General features: G+C 39.1%; 1 protein-coding gene across 4 annotated transcripts in view; it reads right to left on the minus strand.

The window, feature by feature from the left end:
- The window catches only part of INPP4B (inositol polyphosphate-4-phosphatase type II B), a 531,720-nt gene extending 515,654 nt beyond the window's left edge, over positions 1 to 16,066 (minus strand). For 2 of the 4 annotated variants that reach the window (XM_087816497.1, XM_087816494.1), the window contains exons 1-2: positions 15,990 to 16,066; positions 1,759 to 1,836 (exon numbers count right to left, since the gene is read on the minus strand). The gene's annotated coding sequence lies outside the window, so the exon portion shown is untranslated. Of the gene's footprint in view, positions 1 to 1,758; positions 2,027 to 15,989 lie in introns of those variants that run through there. The other 2 variants (XM_016206930.2, XM_087816496.1) reach the window with 2 other exon arrangements.
- Positions 16,067 to 16,286: the final 220 nt, after the last annotated feature.

A 16,286-nucleotide genomic window follows, 5' to 3' on the forward strand; every position in this document is an offset into this window, starting at 1 on the left:
TGTCACCCAAGATGTGCTCATTTTCTTCAAATATATTGTTCTTAACAGTGTGGGTAAAGTCCCACGGTATCTGTAGCCGTGGCACAAATAAACTTGAGCATCACTGGCACCATACAGTATAAACAAATCTTTCCTAAAAACAAAATATATTTTGTGCTCAAGATTTATCTTCTAAGACAGCAGGAGGAAAAACAATCGAGCCTTTACAATGGTTTTTCTACATTTAGCTTCCAACTTCTATAGATGGCTTTAACCCATGGATTTTACAGAGGTGAACATTTATTTCTGCTTATGTGGAACGTTCTAAGTAGAAAATTTAGTGAAAGGTAAAATTTGTAAGTGTGCCCAATGCATGTACAATAACCGTGTAAATAAATCATATTGGATTCCACAGCTCTCATGAAAAATGCAGCAGATGTTTCCTTCCACTTATGATGTTTTTTTTAGGCCACAAAAAAAAAAAAAACACACACAATTGGCTACAATGTTCAAAGTGCATAATTAAAGTTTTCCAATTGCTCAGCAATTTTATGCTCATAATCATCATAGGGTATCCAGATATTTTATACATATATATAATATTTTTCAGAATATATATGTTTTTTCAACAGATTGATCCAACCAGAGCTAAATAACCATTTTTCCCAACTTAAAATAGAAACAAATGCAAGGGAAGGATCCTTCCTACAGTTACCTGCATTGTTGTTAGCCAGGCTTCCTCCTGGATTGAAACAATCACCTTCACCCTTCACCGGTACAACAGGGAGAGCACAGGCTATCCCTGGTACCATGGCTGCAAGCCACCCACAAGGAAGCAGTCATTTTCCTTCCCCATCAATTGAAGCTCTAGTGAAGATCCCCCAGCATGGGACTGGCAAAAATATCAGGCTTCCGCTTACTTCTGCTGCTGATATTCAATGAGTCCGATTGCAAGAGTAGCATCCTGAGGGGTGGGTGCTGAAGGAATTTGCTCAGAATCCTAGATCTACCGCTTCTTAAATATGGAACTAGAGCATCTTACACTTCCTCTCTGTGCCTCAATTCCCTCACCTGTAAAGTGGAGTAACATCAGTACCTACCTCATACAACTGTGGGGAGTAAAGAGTTAATATGGGTGAAGCAATCATAGTGTTCAGTAAAGGCTAGCTATTGTTATTTTTATCAGAATAGATCAGGTGAGTTCCCATGAGGATACACTTTTCCCCCATTTTCCTTTTATTGCTGGTTTTCATGGATAAGACAGGGGAGATAAAGAACTCTGCAAAGCACTCAGCCTTAAGAAGATAGAAGTTGACCCCACAGTTCTACAGATAGTTTGTAATTGTTTTCCATAGTCCACCTGCCAAAGTGTGATAAACATGTCAGTGCGCGTTTCTCAACAGTCTCTGATGCAGCAAAGGGTGAACGTTCAAGGCAATGTGCTCAGCAAGTGCTCCCTCCCTCCCCATTTCCTCACCCTGTCCCTCAGCAACCCTCACAAACCTGCATGCACGAAGGAGCAGGCATAGGCGTGCACTGCACACACACACACACACACACACACACGCCCTTTCCAAGACCAGGTTCTCCCCTGGTTTACCAAGAATTTAACAGATTAAACTTCTCTAGACCTTCATCAAGAAAGCACCATTTTAGATCAGTTATTTTATTATATCATTTTCTGTCCTTTTCAAGCTCTAACTCCTGTACATATCAATTGACCTTAAAAAACATAGTGATTTTTCTCAGGTAAAATAGGAAAACATTTTTCAGGCCTACCATGTTCCATGCATTCTATGGGGCATTGGGTCCAAAAGATAAATTGAAGATGATCCCCATCCTTGAGAAATGTGCAATCTAAGAGAGAAAATCACAGAAACCAAATAAAGACACAAAATAAATATACCAATTAAACCAATATCAAACAAAGACACCAAATGACAAAATTAAGAAACGAAATAAAACAAATAAAAAATAAATTGTATGATGGAGCTGATATAATTGTCCAACTATTAGCTATAAGCCCAGACGGTACATACAGGGTAGGGAAAAAGTAGGTTTACAGTTGTTCATATGGAAACAATAATACAATAACGAATAAATAATACTACAAGAATAAACTGTTTTGTGTACTCTCGACTATAAACCTACTCTTGCCCCACATATATTTGTGTTCAGCAAACGAACCTTCTTGTTTTCATTGACTGACCTTATCAATGAGTATATGTTTTAAATGTGAACTTACAAAATGCATCTATACCCATAAAATATTATTTTTACATGTACTTTATAAAATGCGGTTTCATTTAAACTTCTACTGTGAAAAGCTTAGAAGATACTAAAGTTTAGTCTGATAACTAATATCTCAATTCCTCATTCACTCACGTAATAATAAAAAGTATTAATCATAGTAATAAAATAGCTCGAAGACTTACTATTCATTGAAGACTAACTATGGCCTGGCACCGTGTGCTTTACATCTCTTACTATATTTAATCCTCAGAACATCTTTGCAAGGTGGGTGTAATGAACCAGGTTACAGATAAGGAGACGGGCCTAAAATTCATCAGAGTGGACTTACCATTCCTTGGCTTTACCCACAGATAACCCCTTGGCCCTCCTCCATTTGGCAATAGGAAAATAACTATATATTTGGATGAGAATCTGTGTGAGGTTCTTAAATTTCACAAGAGTGTCAGTCTATCATTCTGTTTTACTCTAGCTTTAGACCATAAGAAGCCATAGAGTATATTCAAACAAAAACCGCCACAAAACATAACATGGAAGCATATGTCGCTCATCTTCTACTGGAGCCTGGTTTTATGTAATAATATACATAAAGGATAGTTTGAAAAATATGTAATCCACTTAGTTTTTCTAGTTTAGGAAATAAAAGCTCAAATGCCCACAAGCCCAGGCAAGTAACACACGTAAGTGAAGCAGGTCATGTAGGAGGAGCAGAGACTGTCACCTTCTCAATAGACATACATTGTCTAAGGACAGGTAAACGCAGTATTTTTTATTGTGTTTTCCTGCTCTAAGGCCATTTAAATTCAATTTTTAAAACATGCTTATGTTTTTGGCATCTATTCTAGAAACTCTAGGTGAGTGCTATAAAAAATGTAGCAATTTCATTTTTGATATCTGGAGAGTGAACTGATTGCATTTGTAATTCAAAATTATAACAAACTTAAATAAGTATATCTCTCTATTGAACATATTTGGTCACCCACCCCCATCTAAGATGAATTTTATAGTTTTCTTGGTTATATTCAAAACTGTAAATGAGTCCTAAATGAGCATTCTGAATACAGGATGAAACAGAATAGTAATTGTATTAGTGGTTGTCAATATTTTTAACACTCTACTGTTATAGTATAGTTTTATAAGTCATTTCTATGCACAATCTCACTTCATTCTCACTATAAATCTATCAGGTACTTATTATCTCCACTTAATAGATGAGAAAACAGACTCAGGTAGATTATAATGACATTCCCCAAATCACAATAGTCTAGACTTGGAAAAACAAAGGCTTATACCAAGTTTTTAAAAAATAAATGCAACAGTCTTTTGAATGCAACACAATTGTGTCTCCTGCTAGATTGTGTGAACCCAGAATCAAAAGCAAGCATGTGAAAGAAAGCTGCCATCCCTGTCTGGATGGGCCCAGAGCGCTTCTATATTGGTCCCAACCTCAATAGCTCAACCAGGATGTCCAGTGGGAACCTTGTAACATCAAATAATTGCTCAAGGAACAGCTACATTTTTATCCAAGATCATGGGAAATGGGTAGTAATTATAAATGTCCCAATATATTTTTCTACCTAGAGCACCTCAGATCTTGCACTGGGTAGTATTCATATTATCAAATTTAACTTTTAAGACATACTACTTTTTTTTTGCATTTTTATTTTATTTTTTATTGTTCAAAATATTACAGATTTCCCTTTTTCTCCCCATTGACTCTTTCCACCCAGCCTGACTCCCCTCCTCAGTCCCTCACCACACCATTGTCTGTGTCCTTGGGTTGTGCATATATGCATATAAATTCTTAGGATAATCTCTCCCCCCCATCCACCCACCCCCCTCCTTCCCTCTGAGACTGTCAGTCTGATCCATGCCTCCATGTCACTGAATCTATTCTGTTCATCCATTTATTAAGTTCCTTAAATTCCACATATAAGTGAGATTATGTGATGTTTGTCATTCTCTGCCTGGCTTATTTCACTTAGCATAATATTCTCCAGGTCCCTCCATACTGTCCCAAATGGTACGAGATCCTTCCTCTTTACAGCTGTGTAGTATTCCATGGTATAAATGTCCCACAGCTTTTTTATCCACTCATCTACTGATGGGCACTTGGGCTGTTGGTGGAGGAAATAAAAATAGATTACTTCAAGTCAAGCTCCTGAATATATCTTTTACATTATTATTAAACTGCTATAAAGACTCAACACCTTTATATGTGGTCTTACTATAAGCCATCTTAAATCACTTTTAGAAGTAGGCAGGGAATAAATTATGAATAAATAAATAGGTTATTTGAAAACTTTTACCTACCACTCTCCCTATACTTTCCAAACCTGTTTTTGGAGATAAGGTGACTAACCATCTCATTTGCCCAAGTTTCTCCTGGTTTTAGCACTGAAACTCCTCAATCCTGAGCAAACCCAGATGTTGGTCATCCTAAAATGGAGCATGAAAATAGTTAAAGTAAAGCTCTTTGAAGGTGACTTCTAGAACTAACACTGTGTTTTTTAATAAGATTTTTATTTTTTTATATAATTAATGTTTATGTGCTAGAATCAGAAAACAGCATAGCGATATAAGTCTGCATGAGTTAGAATCCCAAGTTAAATGCTGTGTGATTTAGAATTCCATTGCAATTTCCTTACTGTACACTGTCTACACTGGTCTCTCTTTTTCTCTGTCACACACTTTCTCAGCATCATATCGCCAAGAGATTTTGAGAGGGAAATTTAAACAAGTGGAAGAAAAATTCTCTTGAGGCTTTGAGAGAATTTTCATCACTGCTAAATGCATTGTTGCTTCAAGCATTCAACTAAAAAGAAATATTTAAGCCTAAGCATAAAAATTAGAAAATCTTAACAGAAGCAAATTCTAAGCTTTTCACTTCTTTTCATGTGTGGTTGAGCTCAATTATCTAACCTATGAAATGCAAAGTGGAGGTTAGTAGAATCTGACACTTGATTTATCCACAGGGAAGCTCTTTCTGTTTTAGACCAAGATGAACATGGTTCTTACCACTCCAATGCTTGTAACTCATATAAAACTTACATGTACTACGCAAAAGAACTACCCTTGAAAATAACGTAACTGGAATTGGAGGCATAGATGAGTAGGCCTGAAGAGCCCCCACACAATACTTCTACTTGTCTATTTGCAGCTTCCTGAGACAGCACTGCCAGGGCCATTAGCCTGAAATAAGCAAGTCTCAGCTTCAAGAAAACCTGTGGGACTCCTGTTAATAAAAGCAAAGCTTTCTCTTCTGTGTGACTCCAATAAGCAAACTGTCTTATGTACCAGGGTCAACAGAAGAGAGCAGGGTATATCATTGTGTAGCATTTAAGAAAGACATAAACAAATTACGTGTATGAAAATATTTCTTGATTTTCATTTTTAAAATCTCCATAACCAGAGTATAGACCCAAATAAGTAAGCTATAGCTTCAGGCTAGTCACCCAAACCTGCCACTCCATTGTAATGGGCTAAAATTGATGATCTCACAGGTAATGTCATCAGGTTTGACAACTGAAAATCAAATATCAAACAGCTGTTTGCTGCACTGTATTTTGTTGATATACAAAGTAACACATATTTTTGGATAATTTTATGACATCTCATTAGTGAACTACTGAAGAAATTGAACTATTATACATATTATATCTTCTTAAACTAATTTAAGAAAATTATTTTAAAATATATATTTAGAGAAAGACTGTAGCCCAATAAAGGGAAAGAGAAGCCTTTGAGCATCATGTGCCCCTCCCTTTCCTGGACAATGAGATGCTGTTAGGCCAAACATGTGACTACAAATGAGCAAAGCTAATGTGTCCTTGGTCGGTTTGAAGAGTGAATCATAAAAAAGGAAAATATTTAGACAATTATGATCAATGTCTAACATAGGCTCTTATGAATAGCATGAAAAATCCCCTAAATCAAAAATTTACTGAGAGACACACCAGGCTCCTTGATAATGAGACTAAATCTTGTAAAGCTGCCAATTCTCCACAATTCAATTTGTACACTCAATGAAATTTCAATTAAAGTACAAAACATTTTGGGGGTAGTTTTACCAAATTATTCTAAAATGAGTCTGGAAGAAATATCAATGAGAATGTCTTAAAAGCTACACATAAACACAAAGAAAATCAACAAGAAGGAGCTATGGGTCCCACCAGATATTAAGCAAATAACATTTAAACCTGTGTGATATTAATAAAAAGAACTGACAGAATACTAGAATGAAATAAGTGGACCAGAGCCAGAAACCCACCCTATGGGAGGGAGGAAGACAGGGAAAGAGAAAGTGTTTACCTCTAAAATAAGATAATATATTCAATGATGTGATAGAATCACAAATAAGTGGAAATTGAATGGATTATTCAAAAACTGCTGCTGGAAAATGCTTAACATTTTTAGGAGGGAAATCAATTTAACTCTTATCTCACATCATATGCCAAAACAGTGTTGGGTGGACAAGAGAGAAAATAAAATCATTAAAGAATTAGATGTAAATTGTTTTCAGGGAAGAATAATTTAGGTAAACTTTAATCTTTTCTATGCATGAGAAAGTATGTAAGCAAAAAAGCAATGGGAGAAATATGACATGCAACCTAACTGCACATACATTTTCAACTTTTAGATGTGGAAAATAATTTAAAAAGACAATATAGACAACAGAAATGACAAAGGGGACTGGGTTCCTAAGAAAGGACACCAAAACTGATGGGAAAAGACCAAGGTCCCAATACACAATCAGCCTAAATCTATGAATATTAAAAAATGAAGCACATGCCCAGCCGGGTGTGGCTCTGCAGTTGAGCGTCAGCCTAGGATCCAGGCGATCGGGGTTCAATTCCTGGTCAGGGCACACGCCCAGGTTGCGGGCTCGATCCCCAGCTGGGGGCGTCCAGGAGGCCGCCAATAAATGACTCTCTCATCATTGATGTTTCTCTCTCTCTCTCTTTCCCTCTCCCCTCCTCTCTCTGAAATCAATAAAGATATTTTTTTAAAAAAAAAAAATGAAGCACAAACGAAAATAAGCATTTCAAAACTGTTCAGCCTCACCTAATCAAACAATAGTAGAAGAACAGAGTACTTTAAAGCCTAGATCTTAAAGTAAAATCAATCTTGGTCCAAGACCCAATTCCACCCCTTACCAGTATGTGTGACCTTAGGGAAGTCACTCACTCTCTCAAAAAATAAGTTTCCTAACCTTTAAAACAGGAAGTTGAGATGATGGCTAAACAAGGGAAAATGGTTCATATGCCTAACTACCAGGTAGCAACAAAAAAGGAGGTCAGAGAAGTGTTCACATGCAAGGAAACGTGGTTTTCTTTTTTATTCCTTGCTGTAAACTGGAACAGAGCTTAGCATAGTGCCTAGCACACAGTAGGTACTCAATCAGTGTCTAAACCGAATTGAATAACAGAATTCTAAGTGGGAACAAAATCAGAACTCTAATTTGCACACACACACACACACACACGCACACACACACACTTTTGCACATACAATAATCTCAACCTTTGTAAAAGAATCACAGGAGATCTTAGAAGGAAACGTGATAAAATGCTAACAATATTGTCTTTGGGTGATTTTTTTTCTTCCTTGCTAGACTTTTCTCCACTTGCCTTTTTTTTTTTCAATGAAGATTTATTACATTTATAATTAGGAAAAAATGAGTAGGGGGAAAAAGAATGAAAGAAATCAACTGGAAGCCAACTGGCTCACTTATTTCTCATTACACTGTTCTCAGTATGTGCCTTTCACTCCCACCCAAAATATAAAATGGGAAATAAGAATATGAATAACATGAATAAATTGGGAGGCAGTCTTTAAACCACAGCCCAGAAAAGAAAACATTATAGTAAATTTCAAAAAAAAAGTCAAAACCATGTGTCTAATACTAGGAAAATTATACGGAGGCTTTGCTCCCTATATAATTTATACATATAAAAATGTAGTGTGGCAGAAACCCTTTAGATACAAATTACTTATTTTCTCTACAACTGAATTATATTTGCTCTTATCACATAATACTACAAAGATTTATACATAGTGCTTACTGTCAAATTTTTGAAATCTGAAAAAAATCTACTCATTCAAAATTTCAACTCCACACAAAATCTAAAAGATCTATTTTAAGAGATCTGTAACATTTTCAACGGGAAGGACCAAACAATTTCTCTGATGCCCAAGTTCTCAGACGCACTCACCAGGAATAATTAGCCCTAGAAAGTGAAGTGCCATGTCACCTAGAGCATAAAATCACCTGGAGGTGTGACCGCTGGGCCACTGCCTGGGCTCACACACTGAAAGGCCAGTTTCCAGGACTGCGATGAAAGTTCAAACCTCAGCAAAATCATGAATTACTACATGTCATGTACCTTTAAGACAGGTGGTAAAATCATGACTCATGCAAGTTAAATTCTTGTATGCCAAGGGTCTGCTATATCTACACTGTCTGCCTCTGTAGAAGTAGAAAGTTATATAAGAGAACTGTGCTGATCAGGTATGCAGACAGTTAATATTTGTTTTAATCTACGAAGCCTAAAGGGGTCAGTGGTTTGAAGTAGATACTAATTATCTAACATGTTTGAGGAACATTGCTGCACACTTCTGTTAAAAAAATATGACATATGCCCAGGTGGCATGACTCAGTGGTTGAGCATGGTTCAATTCACGGTCAGAGCACATGGCTGGGCTGCGGGCTCAATCCCCAATAGGGGGCGTGCAGGAGGCAGTGTCATCATTGATGTTGCTCTCTCTCACCCTCTCCCTTCCTCTCTCTGAAATCAATAAAACTTTTTTTTTTTTAAAAAGATGACACAGAATGTAAACTGAAATTCAATCCTTAATTATATAAAGTCTGCCATATTTTCCAGGAACAAATTTAAGTTCTTAATTTACCTAATGCCAAGATTTTTGACTTTTTAAATGAAATATGTAATGTTTACACTGTGGTCATTGTTTTTAGAATTGCCCTTCATATAATTCCTATTTGTATAAATAACAGCTTCATAAGTGTATTTTCTTTTGGTATAATTTCTAGGATTTGCTTCCAAAAACTCCAGGGAAGGCAAAGTGAGTAGACATGTGGATGAAACAAAAATGGCCATGATTGGACAACTATTGAAACTGACTGACAGGTACATGAGAGTTCACTGCACTATTCTATTTTCTGATTACATTTGAAATTTTGCATAGTAAAAAGCCCTTTTTTTAAAGAAGCGTATTTCTCAATTATGCCAATTTAAGCTGATTAACTTTTCACTTCGTCTCCATTCCCACAGCAGCCACATTCAGTGACCGTGGCTGACATGCTTACCACATTGATCCTGAAGGAGGTTCCAATAAGGTGGCTAGATAATGCAGAAGTCCCATTCTGGTGCACAGATGATGGACTACATTGATTAACTCCACCATGACCCATAATTTAATCATTCAGACAAAGACAGGGATGCCTATATCCAGATTAACCAAGAAAAAATGGTGTGGATAAATTCAGCTGTCATAATTACCAGTAAATTATGGCAGGATGTGGCTAATCCAATTCGGTCATGGCGGGGGCCAGGCCATCACTATCACACAGGACATTAGGGGACCTGAGGAAGTGTCAATGAGACAATCCACATTTTTTTTTTTTTTTTGCCTTGTCCTCAGGGCAATAGATAGAGAAAAATGAACAATTATAGCCTTCAACCCCTAGAAAGAATTTGCTCAGCCTGTGTAATGACAGAATTAGGACTAAAACGCAAATGGTTAACACAATGTCTATTTTAGAATGGCCATATTTTTTTCTCTAACATCTTCACTTAATTTTCCCTTTCCCTTTCTCTTCACCCAGTCATAATCAGAATTTTGGCACATTTGATTCCATTAATTCCTAATAATTCCTCACATAAACAGATCCCACATAAAAGAAGAATATGTTAAATATTAAAATCAAATCTTTAAAGTATTTCAAGCAACAGCTCTTCTAAATATACTGCTAAGGATTTAGCTGCCTGTTGATTTTGATTTCATTAACTGACTCATGATATAAAGAAATTCGGTTTAAAAGAAAAGCTTTAATAATGAATATATTGCAATTAAAATGACCCAAGGCTACTGTGCATTGCACACTGCCACCTAGTGCAAACCATCTCTAAGTTCAAATGCACAATGGACACCTTCTGGATTTATCCAGAAAGAGCAGAAGCATATTTATTCATAATTGCTTCAATATAAGAAGGCCATTAGAAATACATTAAAAAATTTTAAGGGTGATTTTTTTAATGCTGGGCATCAAGTATGCAATATATTTTGTTAGGAATGTGATGTACGCCAATGCTCTAAGTGGAATATGTGGTTATCTAGCAAGTTTGGCATATGAAGATGTTAAACAGGGTATTAAATAATTACTAATGACACTCTCAGGCTTTCTTAAGGGCATAGCTATAATCTCCCTCATCTACAGGTTCTAATTTCAATTGATGACATCACTAGTTTTTAGTTTTACTTTATTTTCACAGCAGTGAATAATTTTTGTATTTGGGTTGTGCTAATCACTAGAGTTCATCTGTGATCTTTTGGCTTTTAGAAAAGTAAATCCCCATGAAAATGAAGTGAGGACCATTTGAAGGAGTGGATTAAGGAAAGGATTGACTTTGCTATGGTTAGGGAATACATTTTATTTGCTTCTTGTATTCTGCAATGGTAGTTCCCGGCTTGGTCTACTTAATGCACTATAACTATTTTAAGAAGTAAGGTGAGAAGTGAAAGGCTCATATGTCTGTCAATTAAGTTTTTCAAAATGAAAAGTATTAAAAGGATTCTCTTTTGCCTGGCCGACGTGGCTCAGTGGTCGAGTGTCTGCCCATGAACCAGGAGGTCACAGTTGGACTCTTGGTCAGGGCACATGCCTGGATTTCGGGCTTGACCCCCAGTGGGGATCCTGCAGGAAGCAGCCAATCAATGACTTTCTCTCATCCTTGATGTTTCTATATCCCCCTCCCTCTCCCTTCCTCTCTCTGAAATCAATAAGGACATATTTTAAAAATTAAAAATAAAATAAAGAATTCCCTTTCAATCACTGCTGTGTAACATTTTAAAAATCACACTCCCTTTTGAGAAACATACAAATCTCAGATTCTCCTTTTTTTATTTATTATTATTTGTTTGTTTGTTTGTTTAAAATATTACAGAAGTCCCTTTTTCTCCCCAATGACCCACTCCACCTTGTCCCATCCCCCTCCCCAGTCCCTCTCCCCACCATTGTCCCTGTCCTTGGGTTGTGCATATATGCATATAAATTCTTTGGTTACTCTCTCCCCCTCCACCCACCGGCCCTCCTCCATCCCTCTGACATTCGTCAGTCTGATCAGATTCTCCTTTTAAAGTACTTAAAATTTGTAAGTAAGTGATATATGTTAAATATATATATATATATAAATTTCTAAGAATTATATTTTTATTTTGATCTCAGATACTTTTCATTGTTGTTGTTTCTCCAGTAATTCAAAATCAACGAGGGTATTAAAGCTTCCTGAACATCTCGCAAACTTTTCCATGCTTGTAAATGTGAAAAATAAGAGAACATTGTTCAGTAATTTCACCATTAGGCCTGTAGCCGTTTCACTTTAATAACCAGAAGGGCAGGTAAAAACAGATAGTTGATGATAGAGAAATAGATGAGAAGGAAGGAAGGGAAAGAGGAAGGGAGGGAGGTTGAGTTTGTTTCTCCTTTAAGGGAAGTGTTGCCTCCATCCCCTTGAATTCATTAATTTAGATAATTCCCAAAGGAATCTCAGATCAAAGCCACATGACCTAGAGAACTTCTCAAGATTTCCTTTAATCAGCTTAACCAAACGACTACTGCCAAGCCTATTTCCCTTAGTTTTGCTTAGGGCTATTTTGAAGCCTCCACCACACAATTAGGACACCAAGTTCGTATGGCTGCCCAAAGATGAAGACAGAACTTACAATATTGCAATTTAAGAAACTCAGTTTGAAAAACATGATTTACAAACACATGTGATACTGAAATCCAACTCTTCACCCTTTGTTGGGATTACATCTATCATGATAGCTCAATGTTCAAATTCCAAAGCAATTGTAAAAAAGTCTAAAGTTGCTGCATTCCTAGATATTTCATTGGCCTATGGTATACCATCTATAACAAGATACTTCTAGTAAATAAGATAGTAATTACAACTGTGCCTTATAATACGAAAAAATCCCACTGCGATTTCAAATACACTATATATACAATGTAGCTATAATAATAAAATTTTATAAGCATTTTTTAAATGCTTCCATTAATCTACACAGCAGTAAAAATGTATAAAGTAAATGAATAAACAAGTCTTGATTCAAATGAAAATTGTGCCTGAGACTCTTAAGGTTCCTTAAAATTTTCTCACATATCTTAATGTGTTTTCTAGGTACATACTGCATTTAAAGTTTTGGAAAACAAAGGCAATGTGCTTCTTGCACACCAAAATGCAATCATAGCATCATTGGATTTATTTAAAAATAAATGTTTAGCCCTGGTGGCTCAGTTGGTTGGAGCATCATCCTGTACACGAAAAAAAAGTTTTGGATGTGATTCCCAGTCAGGGCACATACCTGGGTTGCAGGTTCGATCCTCGGTTGGGGTATGTATGGGAGGCCATGGATTGATGTTTCTCTCTCACATGTATGTTTCTCTCTCCCCTACCCTCTCTCTCTTCCTTCCTCTCTCTTTAAAAAAAAAAAAAAAAAAAATCAATGGAAACATATCCTTAGGTGAGGATAAAAATATTAAATTAAATTAAATTAAACAATAAATAAATGTTTAAACTGAAATCATTTGCCTAATAACCTCTTTTCTTAAACCTGAATATGAAAGTATGTGTATTTATGAGTGTGCCCTAAAGGGCTCTATAATCAAGGATTTCTAACCCAACATAAGCAACGAGTAACAAAAGGGCCTATGAAGCAGATTGCCCAGGGCTGTTAAAAAATCAAGGTACAGAATACAGAAAAGACAGATACAGCTTTCAACTGAACATTAACATTTACTTTGAGATTATTTAAAACACATTTCTATTAATATCCCCATGGTTATGAAAGACAAGAATTTATTCCATACAGATTACAAAAATCATTATATTTGTATATGTAATATTAGTACTAGCTGGGGATTGTGCACTGTGAAATAAAAAAATGTAATAGATATTCAGTAAGCATTTTACTCACTAATTACAATTTTGTAATTTTTTTTAACTTTGCATTCTCAGATGTCAGGACTCAACTGGAAACTGACATCTACTTGGTTGCTAAGAAATATGAGACCAGTTTGAACTTTCTTCTCTGTCTTTAGAATTTCCCTCTCGGGTTTTGCCTCAAAGTAGACAAAGTTAACTGTTACCCATGTAAGAATTTATATTACTTTTACTAGAAGAAACTCCTAGGTTTCAGAAGAAAATGGAAATGCTTTCAATTTGCAAAATTTAGGACAAATATCTGGCTTTTCCCAAAGCATAATGATTTTCATTTCACACAACTAAAATATAACAGCAGTATTTTATAATCAAATTTTTAGCAGATGAGTCTGTTATGAGTATTTTGACAAAAATCTTATGAGAAATGAAGTCATTCAGTCGATTTGCATCCCCAAAGTGAAGTTCAAACCCAACATTTTAAAAGTATTTTCTGCCTATAGCTTTGACTGTGCACTTCTTTAAACAGCTGTGGGAACTAGACTAAACTTGGTCTATCTGGGTTTTCTTATACTCTGTCAAAGTATCAAAAGCAAAATGCAGTTATAAATATGTACATCCTAACTGGTCATTAGTTTATCACAAATGCAAATACAGATTTGCCTACTCAAAGAGAATGTTCTTTAAAGTAAGAGCAGCATTTCAGTCAGCACATATGTTTCCTAACAACACTGAGCATCCAGACTGTCTTCACATGCACATTTCATAACCTTTCAAGGACAATCTTCTAAATCACATTTTAAAGAAATACGCTGAAAAAGCATTCCGTTGCAGCAGCATTTTTTGTTCCTACAAATCCAAGCGGTTCAATTTTTAACGCCTAAGTACTTATTACAAAGACATTGATCATTTCTTCTGATTTCATGTCAATGCTTTACTGTAGTAAATTGCAAAGGAACACAAAATAATGCATTTCTTTGTCTACTAAGTGAGCCGGTGCCCACTTGCCCAGTCCTCTTTTTACTCAACTTCTTGCACACCAACAACCAGCTGCCCTGTGGGTGATTCCTTGCACCTTACATACTGCTTTAGCATTAAGTCAGATTAATACCATTTCTGGTCCAGAGCCCAGTTAAGAAAACTCCTGTTACAAGCAAGGTTTTTGAAATGTAGTTGTATGCCTATAAAAGGGCTACCTCGGTGCCCCTCTCCAGGGGAAGAAGGTTAATTTATCCATCTTCTAGGCTTTTACTTATTTTCTAGAGCCACACCTTTTTAAGCCAGTTCTGTCATTCTGAGAAGGAGATGTGCAAAATGTAACACCTGGAGTCATAAAATGGAACGACCTCAAATAACATCTCAGAAAGAGGGAGGAAACCTGTTCCCCAGAAGGAAAGAAAAAAAAAAAAAAACAGAGGCAAAGGAGAGAATCTGCATCATTAAACCGAGAGTAACAGAAAACCCTCCCAGGTTTTACCAGTAAGTTTTCGCAACAACAGCAGCAGCAGAAACCTAATCACTATGCACATCCCCACTCTTCTAAAAACCTCCTGTCCCCAAACAGAAACTGCGGGTCCTTCTCCGTGGGAGTGGAAGGGGGAGGGGAGCAGAAAGCACCACCCAAAAGGAGGCGATTTCCGAGGCGTGAGGAGGGGCCAAAGCGGGTCTGTGCGGCGCCAGCACCTTCACTTGGGTCCCCGCTGCCCGCCCGAAAGTCCGCGCAGGCACCAAGCCCGGGCCCCGGGCCGGACCTCCTCGGGCCTGGGCCTCCCAGAGGCGCCCGGAGAAGCGGCGGAGCTGGCGGCGCAGTTTCCAGGCTGCAAACTGGGATCTCCCCGCCCCAGCCCCAGCCCCAGCCCGCCGCCCCCCGCGGCCTCGCCCCCAGGCCCTGATTCCAAACCCCTTAGGCGAGCCCCCTTGGAGGCGGGACGAGGGGTGCTTGGTGGCCGAGAGCAGCCGTGCCCGGCTCCTTTGCAGGAATGAGTTGCTGGGGGGGGGGGAGGGTCACGGAGAGGGGCTCTTGAGAAGAACCCAGGACTTGGGGCAACTGAGTCAACCCCAGTACCAGTGACCCTCACTCGCACCCGCGACCCTCGCCTTACAGACCAGACTAGGAGGAAGGGCCGGGGGAGCACAGGGGCAGCTTGGGGCCGGGGTGGGGTTGAGAGCCAGGGGTGGAGGCCACCGCGGGTGCCCCCAGAGGGGCCGCACAGGTGGGCGCAGCCTGGGAAGGTCAGTGACGCCAGAGCAGAGTTGGCGAGGCCCGGAGAGTGTGAGTGGGCGAGGGTGACCAGGCGCGCCGGCCCGGCCGCGGGGCGCTCGGCCAGGGGGTCCTCGCGGCCGCAGGGTTACCCCGTCACCCAGGAAACACAGCACACCCTACCCCTTGGGCGACAGGGCTGGAGGGTCTACCGCGCCTGCAAGACTGAGAAACTTGATGCAACACACTCAGGCTCCCCCCGCCAGGACGTGCCCCCGAGCCCGCAGCCCCGCTCCAACGCCTCCCGAGTCGCCCCCAGGCGCCCCCAGCAGCCTGCAAAGCCCCGGCGAGCCCTTGGGTCCCAGGCGGGTAATTACCTCTCCCGGAGGCGGAGTGGGGGGCGGCGGCAGCAGCGGCAGACACTTTGAGCCTGACTTTCCGGCGTCGCTGTGAGCTGGTGGGCGCAGAGCACCGCGGGAACCTGCTATTTATAGAGCGGAGCCGGGCGCCGGGGCTGCGAACCCCGCGCTGCGAGCGGCGGCGGCGGCGGCGCGGGGCGCGGGCCGCGGCTTCCCGAGGCTCCCGGGGCTCCCGCCGCTCCCTCGGGCTCTGCCCCCGCCGCGCTCGCCGCGCGCTCCCCGCCCGCCCGCCCGGCCGGCCGCGCGCGCCCCGGA

The sequence above is a fragment of the Miniopterus natalensis genome, chromosome 4, assembly GCF_054644295.1.
Source record: "Miniopterus natalensis isolate mMinNat1 chromosome 4, mMinNat1.hap1, whole genome shotgun sequence".
NCBI lineage: Eukaryota > Metazoa > Chordata > Mammalia > Chiroptera > Miniopteridae > Miniopterus > Miniopterus natalensis.